Source organism: Lepidochelys kempii, chromosome 10 (assembly GCF_965140285.1).
Source record: "Lepidochelys kempii isolate rLepKem1 chromosome 10, rLepKem1.hap1, whole genome shotgun sequence".
Classification (NCBI taxonomy): domain Eukaryota; kingdom Metazoa; phylum Chordata; order Testudines; family Cheloniidae; genus Lepidochelys; species Lepidochelys kempii.
In genome coordinates, this window is record NC_136389.1 from 64,469,409 (window position 1) to 64,495,173 (window position 25,765).

The window sequence follows — 25,765 nt, forward strand, 5'->3', positions numbered from 1 at the left end:
CGAATATGAGATCAAGACATTTTCAGCAACTATTTGATTGTCACTATGTGAAAGCTGTAGTATGAACAAAGGACACTTTACTCCATTGTTAGTAAACTAAAAGCTTGTCCAAAATGGGCAGCATCTGGTTTGCAAATATAATATTAAAATCTCTGGAAACATCTCAGACTTCAGTCTAGTAAGGCAGTAAGCACATGCTTAGCTTTAAACATGTAGTCCTATTGACCATTATGGCCATCCTCACATAAGTAAAATTAAGCATGTGCTTAAGTAATTTCCTTGATCAGGACCTGCGAGGCCTCATTTTCAAATGCAAAACTGAACTTTTCTGAAAAGAGCAATAAACTCTCTCATTTTTAACCTGAGAAAAAGAACTACATATTGTAGCAATTAGTACTTGCACTAGAATTTTAATATCTTATTGGATATGGAAAATCAAGGCATGCATTTCAGATAAGATTCAATAACAATATCATAGAAAATAAAATAATTTGGAGCCTTGAAATTACATAGACTGCCAAAATCTTTGAGATTACATTGAGACTGTTGGAAGGAAAAGGTGAGATATGTACTGTAAGGGAGAAGGAAAGAGAGAAAAAAAACTAGTATAACTGGGAAAAATTCTAGAATTTAACAAAACAAACATTTCAGTTTTAAAGGCAATTTAAAACTTTAAAAAAAGATAAATTATGGTGAGAATTGTCATAAATCTTGATAGTATTGTAAATGGATTTGGGTGCAATCAAATTAAGTTTCCAGTGAGGTACAGTTATCTTCACTCCCTACTTTGCTATTTTCTGTAGACGTCAATTGACTAGAAAAATTAATCAAAATGAAAAAAAAATGTATTTCCTCCCCTCCCCCCCCCCCCAATCTTAGGCTAAATTTGTGGATTTACCACTAGCCTCAGAGAAGGGGCAGTGCATAGTTGCAGTGTCCCAGCAGCAGTCCAGGAGCCAAATTCTTATGTAAGGAGCAAAATTCAGTCCCTGAGTCCCTCCTCCCTTCTGCTGGGAAGCAGTGTGCACCAGCCCATTATGTGGCACAGATTACTTTTCCCTCCACTCTGGACACACACAGTGTGGAGTCAAGAGTCTGCCTACTCCTCTCCCCTTCCCACTACTCCCCATCTCTGTGCAGGGAAAGAGGTAGCAGTCCTGCAAAGTTTGCTCCTTCTCCCCACATTATAACCCATGATGTAGATAGCCCACTCAGTGACAAAGGGAAATGCCTTACACCCCCATACTTCCTTGTGCAGATTTATAGGGCAAGACCCCGTCTTGCATTTAGTGTGGTGAATGTGATTTCTGTATGGAAACAAAACTGAGGCTTTAAAAACTAAAGACAGGAACTTTCCTCATAAGGGAGAAATTCACCCTGTGTAGAGGTCTATGCACCACCAATCCTGCTTTGTGTTCTATTGCATTCATGCGATTTAAAGAGTGCACAGGGGTATATTTCATTGGGGCTGTTCAGTCTTTGATATATCAGAAAATAGATTAACATTCTGGGTCCAAAAAAGATATTCCACCTCTCTCTATTTTTTTTCTTTTTCCCCAAATAAGATTAATTCATTTTTCTCAATCAGTAGACTGAAAAACAAGCAATAATTGTGCGTGTGCCAGGCCTTGCAGAAAGAGCACATACAATACCCTTATTGGGATCCGAAATATGTTGAGATATATGTAGGGGTGGGTTGAAATCCGCAATAGAACTTTAAAAATTAATCATAGAAATATATAATTCTTCCCCCTCAGAAAAGCCCAGAAATACTTGTGACTAATTGTAGAGTATTTCAAGTTTCCTACGAAATAGCACTGTATATTGTCTTTACTAGTTGCAGTAGTTTTGATAACAAATGTTTAAACCATCCAGTTGTAGGAAAGCATATTTCACTTCGAGCTTTTGAAATGCACTCTTTATACTTTAAATTATGTTAATGGTTGATGTCTTGGAAACCTAAAGCAAATGCCAAACCCTAATGCTTTTCATATTCCTTTTGCTTGTTCTTTGAGCATGTTTCACACGGTAGCATAAGCTTTAATATGATGGACCTAAAAAAATTAAAGTCAATCCAATTATTCCTATATTTAATGTGTATTTTTGAAAGGCGATGTTCTTTATTCTATAAACACTGACATGTTACCATGCTATATCCAAGAATATCAGCGCAAACCCTGGCAGTTGCAATGTGCTGAATAGCTAGCAACTATTTAGGTGAAAAACTTCAGTTCCTCTGTACTGCAGTTATCTTGAGAAACCACGTAGCAGTAAAGCTTTGTGGATTAATGCCTTTGAATCAGCAAAACTGCTTCAGATTAACAATTCTTTTAGCTGCTGCCATATATTTTTATTCTATACAGTAACAAACATGATTATCACAGAAATACCATGCTCTTCTTAACCTGTTTCTAATTGGGAGAATCTATTGTATGTATTCTACAGTCCAGCTGACACTGAAGATTGAAGTGTAATTACAGTACAGGCAATCTCATCTCTGGTAATTACAGCTGTCACCATCGATCCAATTAACCAGGATAACTAACTCTGCTGAGCCAGAGTTAGCAAAGCTTTCTTGCTAAATCCAGATTGCTTTATAAGGGGTTTTGTTGGGTTTTTGAGACTTTTCAATTGCCAGAATACTGTTGCTTAAAGAAACAGATAAATGTGGATTTCAGATTAGGGGCTAGAAGGGAAATCTCATTTCATTACATTTTAATAAGTGAAACTTTTAAATGTGCTTGCAAATCAAGTTTTCAAAATGAGAAATAGGCTTTTGGGAAAATAAAATGTGTGGAAGAGAGAGACCTAAAGGGCTACAGGTTAGGGCAGAATTTGGCCTAATGCTTCTAGTAAATGGTCAACACAACACATAACAGCCAGCCTGTTCCTATCTCTTTCTGTTCTAGTTCTGCACACTTTAATGAAGTTCCTCAAGATTTACACTGGTGTAACTGAGAGCAGAATCTACCCCAGCTGATTGACTGGAATTGGTTTTAGATATACCCACTTGAAATATTCTGTCTATAATGACATCTAGAGATGAAGGTCTGATTCATTGTATACATAATACTTGAGCCAAGATTTGAAATACAAGCAGGATTCCAACAAGAAAAGGGAACTATGTGCAGCTCAATACACAATGAATATTTTACACAAGATTCAGCACAAAGACACACTTCTGTCAGACATGCTGCACTGGAACTGGTAGGCATTATAGTGTAGGATAAGGGCAGGAGAAACTCCTTATCCATAACCTGCTCATGCTACAGCTGCAACTTCTGATGCATTAGAAACTGTTGCCTTTCCATCCTCTTGGTTGCTGATACTGTCTGCATTTAGGACCAGACTGTGATACCTTATTCTCATTAAGTAGTCCTGATGACATCACTGGGACGACTCAAGGGGTAAGGTATTATTCTGTGTTGGTAAGAGTGTCACAATCTGGCTTGTAGGGCATAGAGAGGGCTCTCAATTTCTTCACGTCAGTCGTATTTCACAATGCAATCTGCAATCGTTCTAGGGCATTTGAGTCTTGAAGACATAAGTGGGACTATAAGATCAGATCCTAGCTCCTTTTTGAAGACCTCAAAGTGTTTATAGGTAGAGGCTGGGTTAGTTGTGTCACTGGTCCACTATATCAAGTACTACGTTAGAGCTAGTCAGAAAATGTTGAAATTTTGTTGAAGAATGGAAAGAATTTGTGATTTACCCTCTTTTCCTAGTTTTCTGTCCAACACTGTATTGTCTAGATTTTATCTGACCTCATCAAGACTACAAAAAATGAAATATGCTTGTTGTGACAACGTTAGTGAGGCTGCAATGTATGGAATGAGCATAAACACATGAAATTGCGAAGTTCAAGCTGGTCCACGTGCATGCCCAAGAGATATAGGGACACCATTCATTTTAACATACCATGAACTTTGATGGGAGTATGCAGACAGGAAGTCAGAGGAAAGTTGCCACTCCCATTACAATTCCTCCTAATTGTAACTCAGACTGTAGCACAGTGGAAAAGTCTATAGATCCCCCTCCATAACCAGATGGTTCACAAAGCTACCATATGGGAAACTCTCCCATGGATAATGACAGGTTTCAGAGTAGCAGCCGTGTTAGTCTGTATTCACAAAAAGAAAAGGAGTACTTGTGGCACCTTAGAGACTAGCTCACGAAAGCTTATGCTCAAATAAATTGGTTAGTCTCCAAGGTGCCACAAGTACTCCTTTTCTTTCTCCCATGGAGGAATTGCCTGTGAAGAAATTCCCCTATCTGAAGAAAGACAAACACAAAGGACTATTTCAAAATACAACCTCCCTTTGTTCAACATGCTGTAAAAAAGAATGAATCGAGACAACTAAAATCTGTAGCATTATTCACTCCTTACTAAAATGACATCGTTACTTTATGTGCAGTACTTTGCTTGTAGCTGTATTTATGGCACTACTGAAGAGGAAAGAATACTAGATGTACTCTCTATGGGACCATAAGTACAGCTGCATCTGACTAGTGTATAAAAATCAACCTGAGAATACAGTGAATGACTGTGAACTGGACATTGCTCTCACTATAATGTCATATATTGTATAGTCAAAATATACAATAGGAATTGTGAATCTATGTCCCATCAATAGATGAGATATGTTATAGGGACATAAATGGAGAAATAAGATTGTTTTATTTTTTTATTTTTATTTTTATTTATTTTTTTTTTTGCATTAGGTATGTGAACGGGTATGTCCAAGGAAAATATAGCTGTAACAAGATAAAAAGTCATGTTTGATGTTATGGCTGAATCAATATTTGAGGGGGGTTAGAGAAATATCCCAACCTTTTACCCTGAGCAGCAGAATTGTCAGGCAGACTTAATCAACTAGAATTTCATCACCTTTTAAAACTATTACTTTTGTTTCCTTAACACTATTACCAGCAGGACAGTGGGGTGGGAGGAGGTATTGTTTCATATTCTCTGTGTATATATAAAGTCTGCTGCAGTTTCCACGGTATGCATCCGATGAAGTGAGCTGTAGCTCACGAAAGCTTATGCTCAAATAAATTGGTTAGTCTCTAAGGTGCCACAAGTACTCCTTTTCTTTTTTAGTATTTTTAATAAAAGGGTAATTGTAGAGGAATGCACCATACTGACTCACTGTTTTAACGGTGAGAGTAACTAACCACTGGAATAATTTACCAAGGGTCATAGTGTATTCTCCATCACTGACCATTTTTAAGTAAAGATTGGGTGTTTTTTTCTAAAAGTTCTGCTCTAGGAATTATTTTTGGAAAGTTCTATGGCCTGGGTTGTACAGGAGGTCAGACCAGATGATTACGATGGTCCCTTCTGCCCTTGGACTCTTTGAATCTATGACAAAAAACTGATGCATCTTTTACTATTGCCAAACCCCTTGCTATATTGTTGTAGCATTGATCAGCAGTGTTACTGAAGTCTCTAGCCTAGTGCATCCTGGGAAATCTTAATAGATCAAGAAGATGACAATTGTTGAGGTCTAGGAGCTCTGTCACTAGGAGCCATTAAAGAAAATGAGGCAAATTGAATACAGTACAATTTTCTGTGTGTTCAGCCTGCTAAGCATGTATATTTGAAAATTTTCATTCTCTCTCTAAGCAGCCTGCTGTATACTCTTTATTCAGACAAAACTTCCCTTAACTGGACTAGGACTTTTGCCTGAGAAAGGAGTGCAGAGAGAAGAATTTTATATACTTTAAAATATATTCAATTAGTTCATTAGTTATGTAGCAATTAAGTCCTGTTAAGATCAGTGAATCCTTGCATTTTCTGACTAATTTGTAACATGTGCAAGTGTCTCCTTAGAAATATTGTAGATGTTTTCTGTTTATGAACTTGTGTTAATTGTTCAGGACCAATTCTCCGCCCTTCTCTGTTATTTTCTCCCTGCTTTGGCCTTGTGCATTCTTATAATATCTGCCAAAAGGCTGTCCCATTGCATAATGAATATCCTTTCTCACACATATCAGTGTCATCCAGACTAGATGGGAGATTTGCCTGTGTAAGTAATCCCTCTAAACTGTAGATTTTAGGGCAGGTTCTCTCCGCATTAGCGATCTGCTTGGTTCTGCTTGTTTCTGAAGGTCAGTACTGGCCCCAACACAACTCAGAGCTGCTGCCAGGCAGCTCTAACTTGAACCTCTACCACAGGATCCTTAATAATAAAGAGGCAAACATATATCCCCTACAAAGCATACACACATTATTGATTCATTATAATCCAGCAGGTATGCAGCCTACTGTGACAGAAGATGTGGTCCTATATAGCCTCCCCATACGTATTACTTAGTGTTTGTATTACAACAGTGCCTAGAGACCCCATTTGAGATCTGGGCCCCATTGTGCTAGGTGCTGTACATTCACATAGTAAAGACAGTCCCTGCCCCAAAGAGCTTACTGTATATGGGTGGAATTTTCAAAAGTGATCAGCACTCCTCCAGCTCTGCTCCCAGTGAAGTCAATGGTAAAACACTACTGACTTCAATAGAAGCAGAAGTAAACAAATGTAGAATGCTTTTGAAAATCTCACTCCAAATAGACAACACAGGACACCCCTGCCCCCCAACTATTAGTACCTGCTTTTTACTAATGGGGATCTGAGGCACAAAGAGATGGTGACTTGGCCACTGTCAGCATGTGGCAGAACAGGGAATTGAATCATGCTTTCCTGAGTGCCAGACTAGTGCCTTAACCATCATCTCCTATTAATTTCAACAGCAGTTCTGTATGTGTTGGCATTGTAGGAGCAGGCCCAGGATTTCTTCTTTTTCGTGTCACCTTTAGGCCACTTCTGTTCAGTGATTTGTCTTTGTCATATGTGTTTTCACGAGTAGATGGGTGTGCTCTGTATTTTATTGTCTAACATTTTCCAATAATAGGCACACTTATTCATATAAAAGTGTAAACAAAACACAGACAATCTACGAATTGCTTGCACAATTCCATGTGCTGCTATGGCTCTGAATGACATCTTTTCTGACTGCATAGTTTAGTGTGCATGTTTTATTAATGTACAGTATCAGATCTTTAAATATCTTAACAAACACTGAAACGAACATGATTCAATATTTCTTTGTTCATATTTTCTCTAGAGAAAAATTCTGATTTTTTTTCCTTCCAAGATGTAGATCCACAATTTCTCTGAAACAGTACAATCTTTCTCACTTCTACACAGCATTTGCCCTTGTCTCCATGTGCTTATTGCTGGTGCAGTTTGTTTCTTCTGATATCATATTATGCAAATATCATGCACAGCCTCACAGTATAAATGAGGAGCATTTCTCAACATTAATTTCTTTTTTTTTCAAGCTCTGCAAAGCACATTTCACAAACATAGTTGTTTTAAAACAACTGATTGAATTGGACGATAAATGAAACAAGATGCAATAAAGGAAATTCCCCAAACTGCTAATCTTAAAGGTCACAGACTAAAGTAGTTTAACTTCATAAAATGGGACCCTGTGTCTTGTAGGCTGGCTAGGAGAACCTCAGAACATCTTGATCTGAAGAGAGGTGAAAATCTTTGCATGGCTAATGGCCAATTTATGGCTCTGAGGAGGTCTGTGGTTGTTTTTGTAATCCCAAACACAGCTGTTTGGTTAATTGGAAAGACCTTTTAATAAAGCTGAATGGTGGATGCTTTTCAAGTTGCAATTTCAGTATGCAACAACTGAAGGCTTGCCTCAGAGCTGAAACAATTACACTGCTTTGCCCTAACAGCATTATTCGTTTTAGAAGCAAATGTGCTTCTTTGAGTGCTTGCTCATGTCCATTCCAATAGGTGTATGCATGTGCCACCTGCACGACTGTTTGAAGGTTTTACCCTAGTGGTACCCGTTGGGTCGGCTGTGGAGCCCCTTGGAGTGGCGCCTTCATGGCGGTGTATATAGTCCCCTGCCGACCCGGTACCGGCTCAGTTCCTTCTTACCGCCAGTGACGGTCGTTGGAGCAACTTGTCTCTTGCTTTAGCAAGTGCTTTCCTAGTGTTTTTTTCCTGTACATAGCTGTTAATTGTTATCATAGTAGTTAGTAAGTTTCTTAGTTAGTTAGTGAGTAAGTTTTTTTCCCTGTCTAGGCCGGGGCTTGGCCCCAGGGGTTCAAGCTGTGTGACAGAAGCGGTAAGCCTATGCCCAGAACGGATCTGCACGCTGCTTGTCTGAAGTGCCTGGGAGAGGGACATTTGCGGGACAAGTGTAGTATTTGCAGACGCTTCAAGCCCAGAACCAAAAGAGAGAGAGACTATTGCCTGAAACTCCTTTTAATGGAATCCGCTTTCCGGCCTCAGCTGGCACAAGAGGTGGCACTGGCAGCCTCAGTGCACAGAGCACCGGCCTTGGTGCAGGACAGCTCGGCACCGAGGAAGGATTCGCATAAGGAGCCCTGGCACCACTCCCCAGCGTGGAAGGCAGGCTCATCGGTGTGACACCGATCACAATCCCCGGTGCCACAAAAAAAGATGGAGAAGGGTTGTTCCCCATCAAGAAGAGCACACAGGGCACCAGTGTGTTGCATCTCACATTGGGACACCAGAAGGCTGGTCCATCAGTCCCAACACGGTTGACTCCGGCCTCGAGGGGAGGTCCGTCGAATCCAGTGTCAGTGGATTCTCCAGTCCAGGAGGTGTTGGAGGGAGACCTAGATCCTTCCCTCCACACCAGATACTTTCGAGGCCACGCAGGACTTGATTGACATGACAGCACAGCCCCCCGCCTCGCATTCCCAGGCACCGGTTCAGGTGCAGACACCACTGCGGGCACCGACGGTGGTACCACTATCTGGCACCAGGGCAAGCCCACCATGATGCAGGGCCATTCCCCATCGCCTTGGTACCACTTCCTGGCACCCTCAGGGTCTGCCCCTCCCTGGTCGGGCTCGGACTACTCCTCTGAGTCAGAAGCTGTCTCATTTGTGTCCCGTCACAGCTGGTACCGCTCAAGATCCTGGCACGGGTCTCGGCACCATAGAGCGGAGGATCCCACAGTACCGATGGTATCCTGGCCACCCCCACGGGTCCCTCCAAGGTGGCACTGCCACTTATAAAAACTATTCAAAACACCACAAAGGTGCTCTGGCACCTCTACAGCCTCATACACCTATGGCCAGGGGAGTAGAGCAGCGTTACTTCATCCCTCAAAAGGGGCATGAGCACCTCTTCACTCACCCCCAAACGGGGACTCTGGTGATGGATGCAGCAGACCACAGGGAGCAGCAGGGGAACAGGGGCCTTCCCCAAAAAACAAGGACGCCAAGAAGTTGGACCTCTTCAGTCGAAAGGTATGCTCGACCAGGGGACTCCAGCTTTGAATTTCCAACCAGCAGATGGTACTTAGCCGCTATGCATATACTTCTTGGAATGCCCTCTCCAAGTTCTAGGAACTGCTCCCTTTGGAGTCACAACAGGAATTTGCTGCTTTCCTAGAGGAAGGCAGAATGGTGGCTAGAACCTCCCTCCAAGCTGCTTTGGACTCCACCGAGTCGGTGACATGGACTATGGCTTCGGCCATTACAATGAGGCATAGCTCATGGCTACAAGTCTCGGCACTCCCAGCGGAGGTCCAGAATACAATACAGGACCTTGCATTTGATGCTGTGGGACTGTTTGCTGACAAGACAGACTCGAGACTGCACAGTCTCAAGATCTCACGAAATCTCTGGAATTCACTTGCCAGCATCCCAAAGAAAGCCCTTCAAACCCCAGCCCCCCTTACACTTCTATCCAGGACCCCCTAGGCAGGACTATAGTCGATGGAGGGGCAGAAACAACAGGAGGCAACTTCCGCAGTCCTCCTCCAGCCAGGGCCAGGGCTCCTCCAAGCAGCCCCCCACCTCGAAACCGAACTTTTGAAAGTGTGCCCAAGAACAGAGCACCATCCCAAGTCTCGGATCCTTTCCCTCCCCTTGTGAATCGTCTGTCCCACTTCTACTGTGCCTGGACCCAGACTATTTCAGATCGCTGGGTCCTGAGCACAGTTCGGGTGGGATATTCTATCCAATTCTGTGCCCTCCCACCCACCTTCCCTGTTCCTCTTCAGGGACCCCTCTCACGAGCAACTCCTTCTACAGGAGGTGCAATCACTCCTTGCTCTAGGGGTGATAGAGGAGGTTACTCAGAATTTCAGGGGTAGAGGAGTCTACTCATGATATTTCCTCATCCCCAAGGCCAAAGGGGGGCTCAGGCCTATCCTGCATCTGCGAAATCTCAACATGTTTATAAGAAAACTGAAGTTTTGTATGGTCTTTCTGGCCACCATCATTCCTTCCCTGGATCCAGGGAACTGGTAAGTCACCCTCGAGCAGAAGGTCGCGTACTTCCATATATCGATTATATCCGGCTCAGATGATTCCTGAGATTCATGGTCAGCAGCTGACACTATCAGTTCACTATACTCCTATTCGGGCTTTCAGTGGCCCCTCACATGGTCACAAAGTGCATGGCAGTTGTGGCAGCCTTCCTCTGCAAACTCAGGGTACAAGTTATCCCATACCCGGATGACTGACTTATGAAGGGTGATTCTTGAGTTCAAGCACAAGAGCACATGGCGTTGGCACACACCACTTTCAGCAGGCTGGGGCTCATGCTGAATGGGCCCAAGTCTACCCTAGCCCCAACCCAAAAAATAGAATGTATTGGGGCAGTCCTGGACTCCACTTGAGCCAGAGCTTCCCTGACCGAGTCCCAGTTCCAAAGCATGGAGGGGCATCATCGAGAGCCTCCGCCGGTTTCCTACAACTACAGCCAGAAACTGCATGAAGCTTCTGGGGCATATGGCAGCCTGCACATACATAGATAACACTCCCGATTGTGCCTTCACCCCCTCCAGGCTTGGTTGACGAAGGTATACAGACCCAGCTAGGACTCTCTGGACAGACTCATTACCCTCCTGCCCCCGATTCTCGAGTCCCTCAGCTGGTGGCTACAACCTCAGGTGGTCTGTGCAGGAGTGCTCTTCGCCAAGCCTCAGCCCTCACTGTCACTGGTCACAGACACATCAGAGATGGGCTGGGGAGCACACCTGGGCAGTATCAGAACTCAAGGCCTGTGGTCAAAGCCAGAACTATCGCTGCATATCAATGTCAGAGAGCTAAGAGCAGTTCGCCTGGCTTGCCAGACATTCCAGGCCCATCTTCAGGGAAGTGTGTCTCAGTGATGATGGACAACACCACAGTGATGTTCTATATAAACAAACAGGGAGGTGCTCACCCCTCTCCCCTGTGCCAGGAAGCTCTCCGACTGTGGGACTTCTGCATCACACGCTCCATCCAGCTACAGGCCTTGTGTCTGCTGGGAGCACAGAACGAACTAGCGGACCTCCTCAGCTGCTCATTCAACACTCACGAGTGGTCACTAAGAGCAGACATTGCCCTTTCCATCTTCCAGAGGTGGGGCTATCCCCACATGGACCTGTTTGCGATGCGAAGCAACAGAAAGTGCCAGCTGTTCTGCTCCTTTCAGAACCACAGCCACAGCCAGTCGCCCTTCCTATGCTCCCGGACCTCATCATGCAGGACCACAGTTAACTACAGTACCCCAGCCTGGAGTCCCTCCACCTCATGGCATGGAAACTCCATGGCTGAACCCGCTTGAACTACAGTGTTTGGAACCTGTTAGGGAAGTCCTGTTGGGGAACAGGAAACCCTCCACTCACACAACGTACCTGGCAAAGTGGAAGCATTTCTCCATTTGGTCCCTACAGAAATGTACCTCCCCGCAGCAAGCCCCTATTCCCCTTGTTCTAGACTACCTTCTGTACCTGAAACAACAGGGGTTGGCAGTATCAACTATTAAGGTGCACCTGGCTGCCATCTTGGCCTTCCACCCAGCTGTGGCAAGTAGGTCAGTCTTTGGACATCCTATGGTTGGTTGTTTCTCAAGGGCTTGGACAGGCTTTTTCCGCAGGTGCGGCAGCCCGTTCCCCAGTGGGATCTCAACCTCGTTCTCTCCAGACTTATGGGGCCCCCCTTCGAGCCCATGGCAACCTGCCCTCTACCCTACCTGACCTGGAAGGTGGTTTTTCTGGTGGCAATAACCTCAGCCAGAAGGGTCTCTGAACTCAGAGTACTGACTTCTGAGGCCCCCTTACACGTTTTTTTAGAAAGACGAGGTGCAGCTACGCCCAAACTTAGTGTTCCTACCCAAGGTAGTCTCACACTTTCATGTAAACCAGGAAATATTTTTACCGGTATTCTTTCCTAAAACTCATGCCAGCAACAGAGAGTGAGTACTCCATTCTCTGAATGTCAGGTGTGCCCTAGCCTTCTACACTGAGCATACAAAGCCATTTCGTAAGTCACCACAGCTCTTTATTGCAATTGCTGAAAGAATGAAAGGGCTTCCCATCTCATCTCAGCACATTTCATTGCGGATCACGTCCTGCATCAGAACATGCTATGACCTGGCTAAGATTCCAGCCCCGGCATTGACGGCGCACTCCACAAGAATGCAGCCTTCTTCCGCTGCATTCCCTATTCGGGGCGTATGCAAGGCAGCAATGTGGTCTTCCATCCACGCCTTCACGTCACACTATGCCATCATTCAGCAGGCGAGAGACAATGCGGCCTTCAGCAGGGCAGTACTTCAGTCTGCAACTCAGTGAACTCTGACCCCTCCTCCGTAGAAACTGCTTGGGAGTCACCTACTGGAATGGACATAAGCAAGCACGCGAAGAAGAAAAAATGGTTACTTACCATCTCGTAACTGTTGTTCTTTGAGATGTGTTGCTCGTGTCCATTCCAAATCCTGCCCGCCTCCCTCTGTTGGAGTATTCTGGCAAGAAGGAACTGAGCAGGCGGCAGGTCGGCAGGGGACAATATACACCGCCATGCAGGCACCACTCCAGGGGGCTCCACAGCCGACCCAACGGGTATCGCTAGGGGAAAACCTTGAAATGACAGTGGAGGTGGTGTGTGCACATACCTAGTGGAATGGACATGAGCAACACATCTCGAAGAACAACAGGTACAAGATGATAAGTAACAATTTTTTCAGCTTTATACTTTTTACTACGGATGTCAAGATGCAGGTACTGGTAAAAATTACATTAATTTTAATATCACTAAGATCACTGTCAACATGCCTAGTTTTAAATGATGTGTCAAGCAGTTTGTGCTAAAGTGGGGCCTAGCAGCATCCCACACAAGGCCCACCCAGGTGAGGATTGCTGAGGCAGTACAAAAGTGCAGGGTTAAACCTAGGTCAGAATAGCTTTCTTTCATAATGCATGTGCCAGCTCGCTCTCTGACAATAATCCTGTTATCTCCAGCCAAAGTTTTGTTTTCACTCATATCCACACATTTCTAAAGTCCAACCCTGCAAACACTTGCAAACACATGTAACTTTTGTTGATGTGAGAAGTCCCTTTGCTTTGCTTCAAAGCAAAGGGACTACTTTCACTACATGCAGCAGTGTGTGATCTGTTCTGCATTCTATAAACAAACGCTCATACATTTAGTCACTTTATTTGTATATGTTAATCTTTTCCAATATTAAGACTATTCTGGTAGAAAAGTTCCCCCCACCCCCCAAGATTGTCAGCCTTAATACCTAAGAAACAAGAACAAAGTCAACATGAAGTCTAGTGTATTTGAACATATGGCCCTAGGATCTGTTATTACTATATCAATCAGATAAAGGAGTATAAAAAAAACCACTACAGCACAGAAGAAGCAATATTAACCCAGCACAAGGACCTTTTTTATTTTAAAGAAATACACTGTACATGTATTGAGTTTTCCAAAGTATTCAGGATAGTTTTTTGAGAAAGTGTTAAGGATAATTTAAACTAAAATATTATTATTATTATTGTTTAAACTATATTTTAATGTCATTGAAAGCTTTTTCCACTGTAAATCTAACCTTAGAGAAAAGAATCTGTTTTTACAGGAATGCTCTGTAGTATACAGGTTAAGTGAGATAACAGTGAGTAGAGATGTGTGATTCAGGGCAGTTTCAATTTACAGAGTTGGTGTAATTTTTTTTAAATGTGGTTCAGCACATGTAGGCTCCCCTCTCCAAAATTTTGTTGTGAATCTTGTACATACCCAAAAACTCAAAGCAAAAGTTAGTTGACACCATCAAGTTTTCGTGACAAAACCTTGTGAAAGAAACCAGTCGCCTATAGTTTCACCAGGAACCATAAATTAATACAGGTTTGCACAAACATCAGCTTTATTTCTGGTAAATAGGCAGAGAAGACCATTCTACATTCTAGACCATCTTAGTCCAATTAATGTGGCATCTGTTACTGATGGATTTTAGAACCTATACCAGCCAAACAAATTTTGGAAACAAGGACACCAGGCTTTTTAAACTCATACATGATTTGATCGCAATAGTGCAGTATGTGGTCTGCCTAGATGGCATTTGAATGGGAGTTACCCCAAGTTAGTGAGTTGGGTTTCATTTATATATATGGTTTGTGAAGAGTGGTTAGTGGTGTCTACTGGCATGTGCTAAAGCATACTGAAGCATCTACATCAGTGGTTCTCAAACTTTTGTGCTGGTGACGTCTTTCACACAGAAAGCCCCTGAGTGCAAACCCCCCTTATAAATTAAAAACACTTTTTATATATTTAACACCATTATAAATGCTGGAGGCAAAGCAGGGTTTGGAGAGGAGGCTGACAGTTTGTGATCCCCCATGTAATAACCTCACGCCCCCTGAGGGGTCTCGACCCCCAGTTTGAGAACCCCCATTCTAGACTGTGATCATTTAAAGATTCTGCTTAAATGCTAGTAGAACGTTTCCAGAATTTTACATTAAATCTTTATTAATCTTTCTGCTAGTTTTACAGCCGGGCATATACTGAAAAATGCAGAGAACCTTTTTAAATGATTTAATTGACTTCAGCCAGTTTTTAAAATGGAATTTGCTTTGACTGTATCCAAACCTCTTTTGTGTTAATTTTCCACAGATATGCAAGCAAATGGGTATATTTGAGGTGGGTGAGGTGAGCCCTGGATGAAATTCACACCTGTACAGAGGATCATCAAGTGGTCTATGCACCGCTTACCTCACATGTGAACCCTCAAAATACACTTAAATAGTGTTTAAATGGGACGGGAGTGGTGCACAGGCTTTGAGCTAGCACTTTGCATGTGGTAAATTTCACCCAGGCTGAGGTATGGGAATCAGCTTGGTATGCTTTATTTGCTTATAAATATTGAGGGTGAGATTCTCGTCCCCTTTCTGGCACTTTTATAAAAGGTGAAAGGGCTAGAATAGCATAAAGCAAGTTCTAGAAGCCCCAGATCCAGATGGGGGAGAATTCGCCTGGCACAGGAGCTAAGGTAGACAGATGCAGGCTGTCTTCCAAGGACCCTTTTGCAAGCCCTGGTGTAAGGGGCCCCAGAGTGGGACGGGAGTGTCATGGACAAGAGCCTGAACTAGGTGGCAGTACCTAGTGGTGCAGAGATTGTGGACAGCACTTTTGCTGTAAGTTAAGCAGCTCCATATTGCTGTCTGTGTTACTCCAAGGGTTGCTTCAGCCCCTGGAGCAGCCCAGAATCAGTAGGATGCGGAGATTACTTAACCTTAGTCTCTCTTAATCGGAGGCTTTGAGTTCTGAGCTGTTCCCGTGCTGTGCCTCTTAAAGGATTTCACCCTGAGTGACCAAAGACTACCTGGATAGTGTAGTAGAGATGCATGGGACAGGAAATACAAATCACTACATGTGGGAGGGAAAGGCCTGAAACATGCACTCTAGCCCTTCAAGATAGAGCATAATGGGGAAAGAGGGATATTTAAAAAGCCTGTACCTCCAAGGGAAATTTTGAGTGTACATATTAATAATTTCTCAGGGAAAGTAAATGCATAAGAGGCAAATTGTTATATTGTGCAACCCAGAGAGGGACAGCAAACTATAAGAACATAAGAGCTGCCATACTGGATCAGACCATGGTCAGTCTTGCCCAATATCCTGTCTCCAACGTTGGCCCATACCAGAGCTGGTACAGAACAGGGCAATTATGGAGATCCACCCCTGTCTTTCACTCCTGGCATCTGGTAGTCAGAGGTTTAGGGTCACTTTAAGCATGCAGATGCATCTCTGACCATCTTGTCTAATAGCTGCAGTCTATCCTCCTTGCATGTATCTAGTCCTTTTTTTTTTAACTTTTGGAAATCACAACATCCCATTCACTTTTTCCAAACCATTCATGATTTTATAGACTTCTGTTATATCCCCCTTTAGTTGTCTTTTTTCTAAGCCGAACAGCCCTAATCTTTTTGGTCTCTCCTCATATGAAAGCTGATCCCTACCCTTGATCATCTTTGTTGTTCTTCTCTGAACATTTTCCAGGTCCACTATATCCTTTTTGAGGTGGGGCCAACCAGAACTACACATAGTATTCAAAGTGTAGGCACAACCATGGATTTATATAGTGGCATTATGATATTTTTGGTCTTATTTTCTATCCCTTTCCTAATAGTTCCTTATATATTGTTAGTCTTTTTGACCACTGCTACACATTGAGCTTAAGTTTTTAGAGAACTATTCATGGTGACTCCAAGATCTCTTTCTTGAGTAGTAATAGCTAATTTAGAATCCATTATTTAATATATATAGTTGGGATTGTTTTTTCCAATGTGCATTACTTTGCACTTATCAGCATTGAATTTCATCTGCCATTTTGTTGCTAAATCACCCAGCTTTGTGAGATTGCACTGTAGCTCCTTGCAGTCTGCTTTGGACTTAATTATATTGAATAATTTTGTATTGTCTGCAAACTTTGCCACTTCCCTAATCACCCCCTTTGGTATATCATGAATGAATATGTTGAATGCCATAGGTCTTAGTACAGATCTTTTGGGGATCCCACTGTTCACCTCTCTTCACTGTGAAAATCAACCATTTATTCCTATCCTTTTTCCTGTCTTTCAACCAGTTACTGATCAATGAGACAACATTCCCTCTTATCCCATGGCTACTGTGTTTCCTTAAGAAACTTTAGGTAATGGCCCTTGGCAAAGGCTTTCTGTAAATCCATGTGTTCTGTGTTGAGTTTATAATGTCATTTGTGGAACGTTGATGTTTTAGCTTTTGCACACAGGGTGGCGAGTAAAAGCTGGAGAACTGTTCCAATACTTGCCCTGGGTGTCCTTTTTAGCACTTAGGAGCTGCCTTTTACAGATTTAGACCCAGAAGATGAGAAGGTGGAGTGATGTTCTAGGAAAGCTCATCTAGTATATTCATGGCTGTTATGTTACAGGCATGTCTGTTAAATACATTAGAGAATGGGGCCTTAACAGTTATATTTTGGTTTGCAATATGGCTGCCTCATTAGCTGCATCATATGTGAGTCAGTTGGGGTTTTATTGTGAAGAAGAGGATTTAATTCTTTTTGGAGGGGAACATGAGCTATTTCCTGCTACAGGAAGAACCTCTCTAGTCCAGCACTTTCTGGTCCGGCAACATCCGTAGTCCAGGATGATTTTAGTTAGCCAGATGTGTGCTTATCGTGGGTGGGGCCAAGTTTCCTGTGGTCCAGCAAAGTTTGTTTACAGCCACCAGTCCTGGAACTCAGTGTTCTGTCCTGTTATTTAGCTCTAATTTACCCCTAAATATGTCTTCTAAGAGACCAGCAAGCAATGGAAGTGTTGGTAATGCTGCTAAGCATAAGAATGGATCAATATTGATACAGCAAAGATGGAATTGTTGCAGAAATTGGAAAACGGCACATCAGTACATTGTTCCATTTATTTGCCTCAACGAAATAAAAATAAAGAGAGACCTGCTCGCTACAGTACTATATTGACCTCCCATGGTTCGGCAAATTCTCTGGTTCTGCACCAGTCAGGTCCCGAGGGTGCTGGACTAGAGAGGTTCAACCTGTGTAAAGAGGATTGAGCTGAACAGCCAAGAGGCCCTTCTCTGGATAACTTTTTGTGTAATAGTCATTTTTGGTTGTTGGAGATTTTTAGTGTTTTGTACTTTTCCATTTGTCTCTCCTTAATTTTTTAAGGGAAGTTTTTATTCCTTTATAAGACATCAGGCAGAAATGTTCGTGGAAACAGCAAATGTTAAGGATATCATGGAGTGTATGTTGAAAAGGTGAATTTTAAACACATACAAAACACGTGTCTGCATCAGAAATCTGATTCTAAGAGTGATACTCACCCAATCATGACAGTGAAATGAAGCCATGTGACCTATATGGCAAGCAGAGCCCACCAACACATGTTGAATATCACAAAGAACTGCTCACAGTTCACAAAGCTAAAATTATTTGCTGGAATTATTTGTCAAATAACTTGGAATAATGATTGAAGCAAAACAAATTGTAAACTGCTCATAGGCAGATCATGAACAGAACAAGAGGCTACATTTGTGCACTGCATTATTCACTGTAAATGGTTTACTCAGTTCCAGCTAGTTTATAGGCTGTGTTAGAATTACACCGGATTCTGCAAGGGCTGAGTCTAAGTAATCCAACAAGAAGAAACCTTGTTACCTTGCATGATAGGATGTTCTCAGTACTTCTCATGATGGAAAGTCAAATGAAATGAAAATAGTCCTCACTGTATCCGATATGGAATTCCAGTACTGCTTATAGGCAATGAATGAAGTCACTTGAATACTTCTGCCAGTGCTGCCTGAAAGTAAGGCTGAAGATTAAATGGCAGGATTATATCTCAAACATTAAGATCCCTGAAAGGACGATATTGCTGAAAATGAAGTTACAGAAGTCAGTTCAGATGATAGGTCATGTAATGGGATGTCCAAGATTACTATTTGGTCAAATGACTCAAGAAAATTGCAGGTATGGAATGCTTTAAAGATTCTCTTAATATCCCATTTCTACATACACTGCACAGCAGATTACAGATAACAGGATAGAGGGCAGCAATGGAAAACAGCAGTGTGAGACTCAACAATCAATGTAGTTTGCATACCACTGATAAACCTGCATCGAGAAAACAAATCCTAACAAGACCTGTGATAACAAAACATGCAAGCAGTGGAGAAACTCAGGAAATGTCAGTGGAGATTCCACCATTTCTTTGGCCTTGTCTACACAACTAGGCGATCCCCCGCTTGGAGCAATGCCGAGCTGCTGGACCTCATCGGCATTTGGGGAGAGGAGGCTGTCCAGTCCCAGCTGCGCTCCAGCCGTAAGAATGATGCTACTACAGACAGATTTCACGATGCGTGACAGAAAGGGGCCATGACCGGGACACACTGCAGTTCAGGGTCAAAGTGAAGGAGCTGCGGAACGCCCACCACAAGGTGCGGGAAGCAAACCGCCACTCTGGTGCTGCGCCCACGAGCTGCCAGTTCTACAAAGAGCTGGATGCAATACTTGGTGGTGACCCCACCTCCACTGCAAAGGCCACTGTGGATACTTCAGTGGCTCGTGTGCCAGTCGAGAGTGGACTGAGCCAGGAGGAGGAAATCTTGGATGAGGATGTGGAGGAGAAAGGGGACCCAGAGGCAGAAGATGACTTGGAAGTCAGAGATGCATGCAGCCTGGAGCTCTTCTCTACCCCAGAGGAGGCTAGCCAGTCACAGCTGTCGGAGCACAAACAGAAGAGGAGGCCCCTGGTAAGTGGCTTTGATTTTGGGAATTGCTGAGGCGAGTTGTTGGGGGCAGGAGGGTTGCAGAAAGCAGGCTTGTTTCTGTATGATGCGCATACCACCACATGCCTAGTCTGAGCGGCAGAACAGGGTGTTGATTGACTCCATCACTTCATGGGAATCTGCCTCAGAGATATCCACGAAACTCTCATGGAGATACTGGGCAATCCGCTACCGCAGGTAGTTTGGCAGAGCTGATCTGTTTCTTGCCCCATTAAGGGTAACTTTCCCACACCACTCTGCCGTCACTGCGGGGGGACCATTGCTGCACACAGGTGAGCTGCAAAAGGGCCAGGGTGGAAGGCACAGTCTTGGAGAAGACCCTCTCTTAATTCCCTGCTCATCCTCAGCAGTGAGATATCTTCCATAATGAACACAACCTGTGGAAAATTTTGGGACAGTAATGATTATAAGCCCCTCCCCCCCCAGTGCTGGCTCTCCCCAAGAACTACGTGCCCAGTGTACAGTACGATCCTAGAACACTTATTTCACCTGCCCCTGTAGATACTCTCCATTTTGGGGGTCTTGTGACTCATGTATGCTTGCCTGGGGTTAGCCAGTTAGTGACAGGTATGTGAATAGTGGCTGGGTTTTAAATCCCTGAATCAGTGGTCTGTGTATTGCAAACAATACTGCTTCTGAAAAATGTTGCATTTTGGCTTCACAGATATGATCTTGGGAGCCCAGCCTCCCTCTTTGCTATCGCCAGCTGAACAGCTGTGCAGAATTAGAAAGTGGCCACGAAGAACTAAGGAGGACTTTCCACATGACGTTATAATGCACTCCGTGGCCAAAAAACAAGAATCAAAGGAGTAGAGGGACAGCGAGAAGAGGGACTGAAAGGAGAATGCAGTGTGCCATAACGAAGCCACACTTTGTTATGGAGTGCCAAGCGGACACGCTCCAGGCGCTTGCACCTGCAAACCGAGCAGCTCTGCACCTGCCTTCCCCTGCAGCCACTTTCGCAAAACTCTTTCCCATGTGACCCCTAAGACACTGCCAACACCCTCTTAGCAACGTCCTGGCTTCAGTCTGTACCCACTGCATTCCACTCCTTACCTGTCACAGTCCAGCCCTGTGGACTCCCAGTACCCACTGCACTCCACACCCATCCCTCTGCAGGTTAGCCCTGCTGAAGTACAGTACCCAGTGCATTGGGCTCCAGAGGACAAAGTTGCATATGATGCTTGGACATACACAAATCTTTAACCGTCCCCCCACCTCCTCCTGGGGACCCTGCCTTCCCCCATCCCCCACAGTGCTGTTGTGTTATTTTGTTTCTCTTCTCCGGTTGTTGCTTTTTAATAAAAGAATTGTTTTGGTTTGAAAGCAATCTTTATTCCATTAATTGAAAGCAAACAGAGCCTTGCAAAGCAACAGGCAATTTTCGTAAACCTTCATAGTGCATCGTCTGCACCAATCACAATCACCTCCTAGCATTACAAACACTGCACTCCCAAGCATAGCAACAAATATTAGTGGATTTCAGCTTCAAATTGCTGCCTCAAGGCATCCCTGATCCTTGTGGCCCCGCACGGCACCCCTCTAATAGCCCTGGTCTCTGGCTATTCAAATTCAGCCTCCAGGCATTGAGCCTCAGTGGTCCAGCCCTGAGTGAAGCTTTCACCCTTCCCTTCACAAATATTATGGAGCGTACAGCACGCGGCTATAAGCAGAGGAATATTGTCATTGGCCAGGTCCAGCCTCCCATATAGGCAGCACCAGCAGGCCTTTAAACAGCCAACAGCACACTCAACAGTCATTCTGCACTTGGTCAGCCTGGTGTTGAACTGCTCCTTGCTGCTGTCAAGGTACCCCGTGTATGGCTTCATAAGACATGGCATTAAGGGGTAGGCAGGGTCTCCCAGGATCACAGTGGGCATTTCAACTTCCCCTACGGTGATCTTCTGGTCCGGGAAGAAAGTCCCTGCTTGCAACTTCCTGAACAGGCCAGTGTTCTGAAACATGTGTGCGTCATGCACCTTTCCGGACCAGCCAGCGCTAATGTCTGTGAAATGCCACAGACAACTGAAGAACCACAGAGAAATACCCCTTCTGGTTAATGTGGGTAGGTGATCTGGTGCCAGAATTGGAATATGCATGCCATCTATCACCCCTCCTCAGTTAGGGAAGCCCATTTGTGAAAAGCCATCCACAATGTCACGCATGTTGCCCAGAGTCACGGTCTTTCAAAGCAGGATGCGATTAATGGCCCTGCACACTTCCATCAACACGAGTCCAACAGTCGACTTTCCGATTCCGAACTGGTCAGAAATCGGTAGCAGTCTGGAGTAGCCAGCTTCCACAGTGCAATTGTCACACGCTTCTCCAACAACAGGACAACTCCCTTGTGTTCCTGCGCTGCAAGGCTGGGGCTAGCTCAACACGCAGTCCCATGAATGTGGCTTTTCTCATCCAAAAGTTCTGCAGCCACTGCTCGTCATCCCAGACGTGCATGACGATGTGATCTCACCACTCAGTGCTTGTTTCCTGAGCCCAAAAGCGGCTTTCCACTGTGGTCAGCACCTCCATGAATGCCACAAGCAATCTCCTGTCAAACCTACTACACATGGCGAGATCAATGTCAAACTCCTCTTGCCTTTGTAGTTTAAGGAATAACTCCACTGCCACTCGTGTTAGTGAGAGTGAGCAGCATATTGGTCAACAAAGTGCAGGATCCATTCCTGCAGACTGAAGAGGCAGAGCCTGCAATACACAAACCATTGAAAGATGGCGCCAAATGCTGACGGAAGCCTTTCAACAGCCAAAAGCACACTCAACAGTCATTCTGCACTTGTTCAGCCTGTTGTTGAACCGCTCCTTTCTATAAGCCTATAAACATTTGGGCCAGACCCTGTGCTGGTGTGCATTCCCTTACCTTCATTGGTTTCAGTGGCACTGTGCTGATGTAAACCTGCTGAGGAGCTGCCCCTTTATTATTGTTGTCTTTAAAATCCATTATTTTTAATCTGAGAGTGTCTCTGTAACTAATTAAAACAAATTAGGTTAATTCTTAAAACATAATCTAATGTCCTCCACTGTTACGAAAATGGCCCTTTGTCTAAAACCTGCTTCCATTTTTAGAGTTAAACTATTCACTATGAGTCAGCCAAAAGTACTCTACTGCTAGAATCAGAGCTCTTGGTAATGGATATTTTCCAAATGTAGATTATATGCACTTTAAGCATAGAAGCATTAGAAAATTAAGTTGAAATAACTGACTTGTTAACTATGGCCAAAACAGAAAAATATTAGCTGGTGCAAACAATGAAATTTGAGTGAGAGGGAGACTCATTGGAAAGGTTTAATTCTGAAATGGTAAGTGTGCGTGAGAGACACATGAACACAGAATTATTACCATGTCCAAGCTTTTCATGCCCTGTAGAAGCAAATAAGGTAATTTGTATCCATTTTCTTTTACCAGTCATGCATCCTGAAGTGATGGAGTTTGGCAAGAATATGACTTAACAATTATTAAATGAGCACTACTGTAAAAAAATAAAATAAAACCCATGTTGAAATAAACTCACTTATCTTCTTGATTATATGAGACTAAAGGATGCTTTGAGACTAGTGCAGAACTGTCATTTACGATATTAACATTTATTGAATGAGCAAAGATTATGCTGACCTGAAAAACAATACGCAAAAAAACCTAGGTGATTATACAGATAAATGTACCAGTCTTTGATTTGGAGAGCTGTGATCTGACTGATCTCACATGCTGTGGCAATTTACAATTGCCACCCAAATGTTCTTTTGGAGATGTTTACTGGACCTCCAACTGTAATTGCTGAAACTGAAATTTTAAGACTTCATGTAATGTGATTTGAAATCGGTATGATAACCCCAGTGCTTCTCTTTAAAGATGAGGCTTTACAAATTTGAAAGAGAAATTCACCCACTCTGCAGATTTTGCACAAGTAATATGTTCTCAGCTTTTATTTGCATTGGATGGCAACATGTTAGGATCAGTATTTGCCTACCCATATGTTCCATAACCCTATGAATGATCAAGGAAAATTATGACAGGTTTCAGAGTAGCAGCCTTGTTAGTCTGTATTCGCAAAAAGAAAAGGAGTACTTGTGGCACCTTAGAGACTAACAAATTTATTTGAGCATAAGCTTTCGTGAGCTACAGCTCGCTTCATCGGATGCATTCAGTGGAAAATACAGTGGGGAGATTTATATACATAGACTATATGTATTAATATTTTACCTTCTGCTGCTAATTAAGGCAATCTTAATTTAAAAAACACCTTAGCGATCAAATGTGGCAGCTGGTTTTTTTTAAATTTTTTTTGTATATTTAGATTTCTGTTCAGTGTTACATGTGGACAACTGTATTCTGTATTTAAGGCTGCTAAAATAAAACAAATACTGAGTTAGCATACTGAAGTGAGCACATTAAAAATAATCTTTACAATATAAAAAATGTGTGAATCATTTATATAATTTTTGTTGTCAAATGATGTTTTACAATAATCATATGATAATAAAATGTATAATTAATAATAAAAATGCCAACATCTGTTAGCCTGTTAGTACAGGCTGATTTTGAGTGTACTGTTTGGAATGTGTTATCATTAACCTAATTTATATTAAAATACCTCAAATACAATCTGCTTTCATTAATTGCTAATTTAGACTGGCACATGGCATACAGAAGAGGTTCTATGTTTTTTTCTTTGTCTATAACCAAATTTCACAAATATTTTTAAACCTGCTAAAATAACCCAAATGTCCTATCAGCAGATGGATCAGATTTGCCGGCTGGGTTGCTCTCAGCTGTGATTGATTGGCCATCTGAGCCTGAGTTGGTATCACTCATTCATTGGAACAGTGCCTCTCTCCATGGACACTGTCTGTCTCCTGATGTCCTTCCATGCACTGACCTGTTTGTTTGCTCTATCTGTGTCCTTGTTGCCAAAGTACACTGCATTCAGAGGCCTGTGCAGTTCACAGCTGCAGCACAAATTTCCTTGAATGTACAGGGCTAATTTACACAGTCATACAATGGATGTTCATAAACCTGAGCCATAGTTCTACTCCTCAGTAAGGGGAAATGCACAACCGTGGTCTTAAAAGTCAGATTTCCATAAAGGCTTGACCAGTAACCAGATGTCTTTACTAAATGAAAAACTTTTTTTTAAACATTTAACAAAAGAAATATTGGACACCAGGGATAGTTTGTTGTGTGGCAAACAAATAGAGGCTGTAGCAGAGGATAAATTCCCATGCACACGCTATCATACCATCTGCAGGGAAAATCCTACATATGGGGCTAACTATGAGGAATTGCAGAAAAGAAACCTATAAAGCAAGTCTGCCTGTCTTTTAACATGCAAATGAAAGGCATTCTGTAGTAGTCTGAAAACTCTCTGGGGAGTTGCAGTGGCCATCTGAAAGCTGCTAAACTTCACAATAATGTGACCGGGTGAAAACATCTGGTTTTGGATGAAGATCTCACAGAACTATCCCATTCTCTTAGCCTGAGCTGAATTGGGAAGCATTTTGTCACTTTTGTGTTTGGAGTCTGTTGATGGCATGTGTACTTATAGTCCTTCACTGAAAAGCCATTCCGTTCTGCTGAAAACAGCAGGCTCAGCAACTCAGCACAGAGATTTGCCCCATTAAGCTTTCAGAAATCCAATATTTAAACATTCAGTATAAATGCTAATTGTTTATTTTTAAATAATCCATAAATTGTGGATCTTGGACTGTTTCTTAACAGTGTATACAGCAGAGAGTTTTTCTTCTTTTCCATATATTAGAGCTGTCCTCAATCTCTCCTGATTCTATTGGTGGAGCTTGAGCTGTAGTAAAAGCTGCAGGATGAGACCTGACAATCTTCTACCTCTTTTTGTTTTCTTTAAATTTTATTTAAATATATGAATATGCACAGCTACAATCCCAAGCAGCTCTGTTTCAGTGACTGCAGTGGGGAACAGCTCATGGTGTATTTTTGTTGGTTTATATATAATTCGCAAGTCAGAACTAACAGGTCGTAAAAATGTGCTAATTACTTGAAGAAATAAAAGAAATCCAAGATTAATGCTAACCACAGCACTAAGCCATCTTTCTTCAGCTTACAATGACATTGTTATATAAATGAAAAAACCCACCAATCTTTGTATTTAATTAAAACGGCAATGCCATTTTAAA

At 42.9% G+C, this 25,765-nt stretch overlaps 1 protein-coding gene and 1 long non-coding RNA gene across 20 annotated transcripts in view; one reads left to right on the top strand and one right to left on the bottom strand.

Moving 5' to 3' along the window:
• SEMA6D (semaphorin 6D) overlaps positions 1-25,765 on the top strand; it is a 276,265-nt gene that overhangs the window by 185,586 nt on the left and 64,914 nt on the right. The window lies entirely within an intron of this gene.
• Positions 1-25,765, bottom strand: part of LOC140894955 (uncharacterized) — a 305,659-nt gene that overhangs the window by 34,046 nt on the left and 245,848 nt on the right. The gene's annotated exons all lie outside the window — the stretch shown is intronic.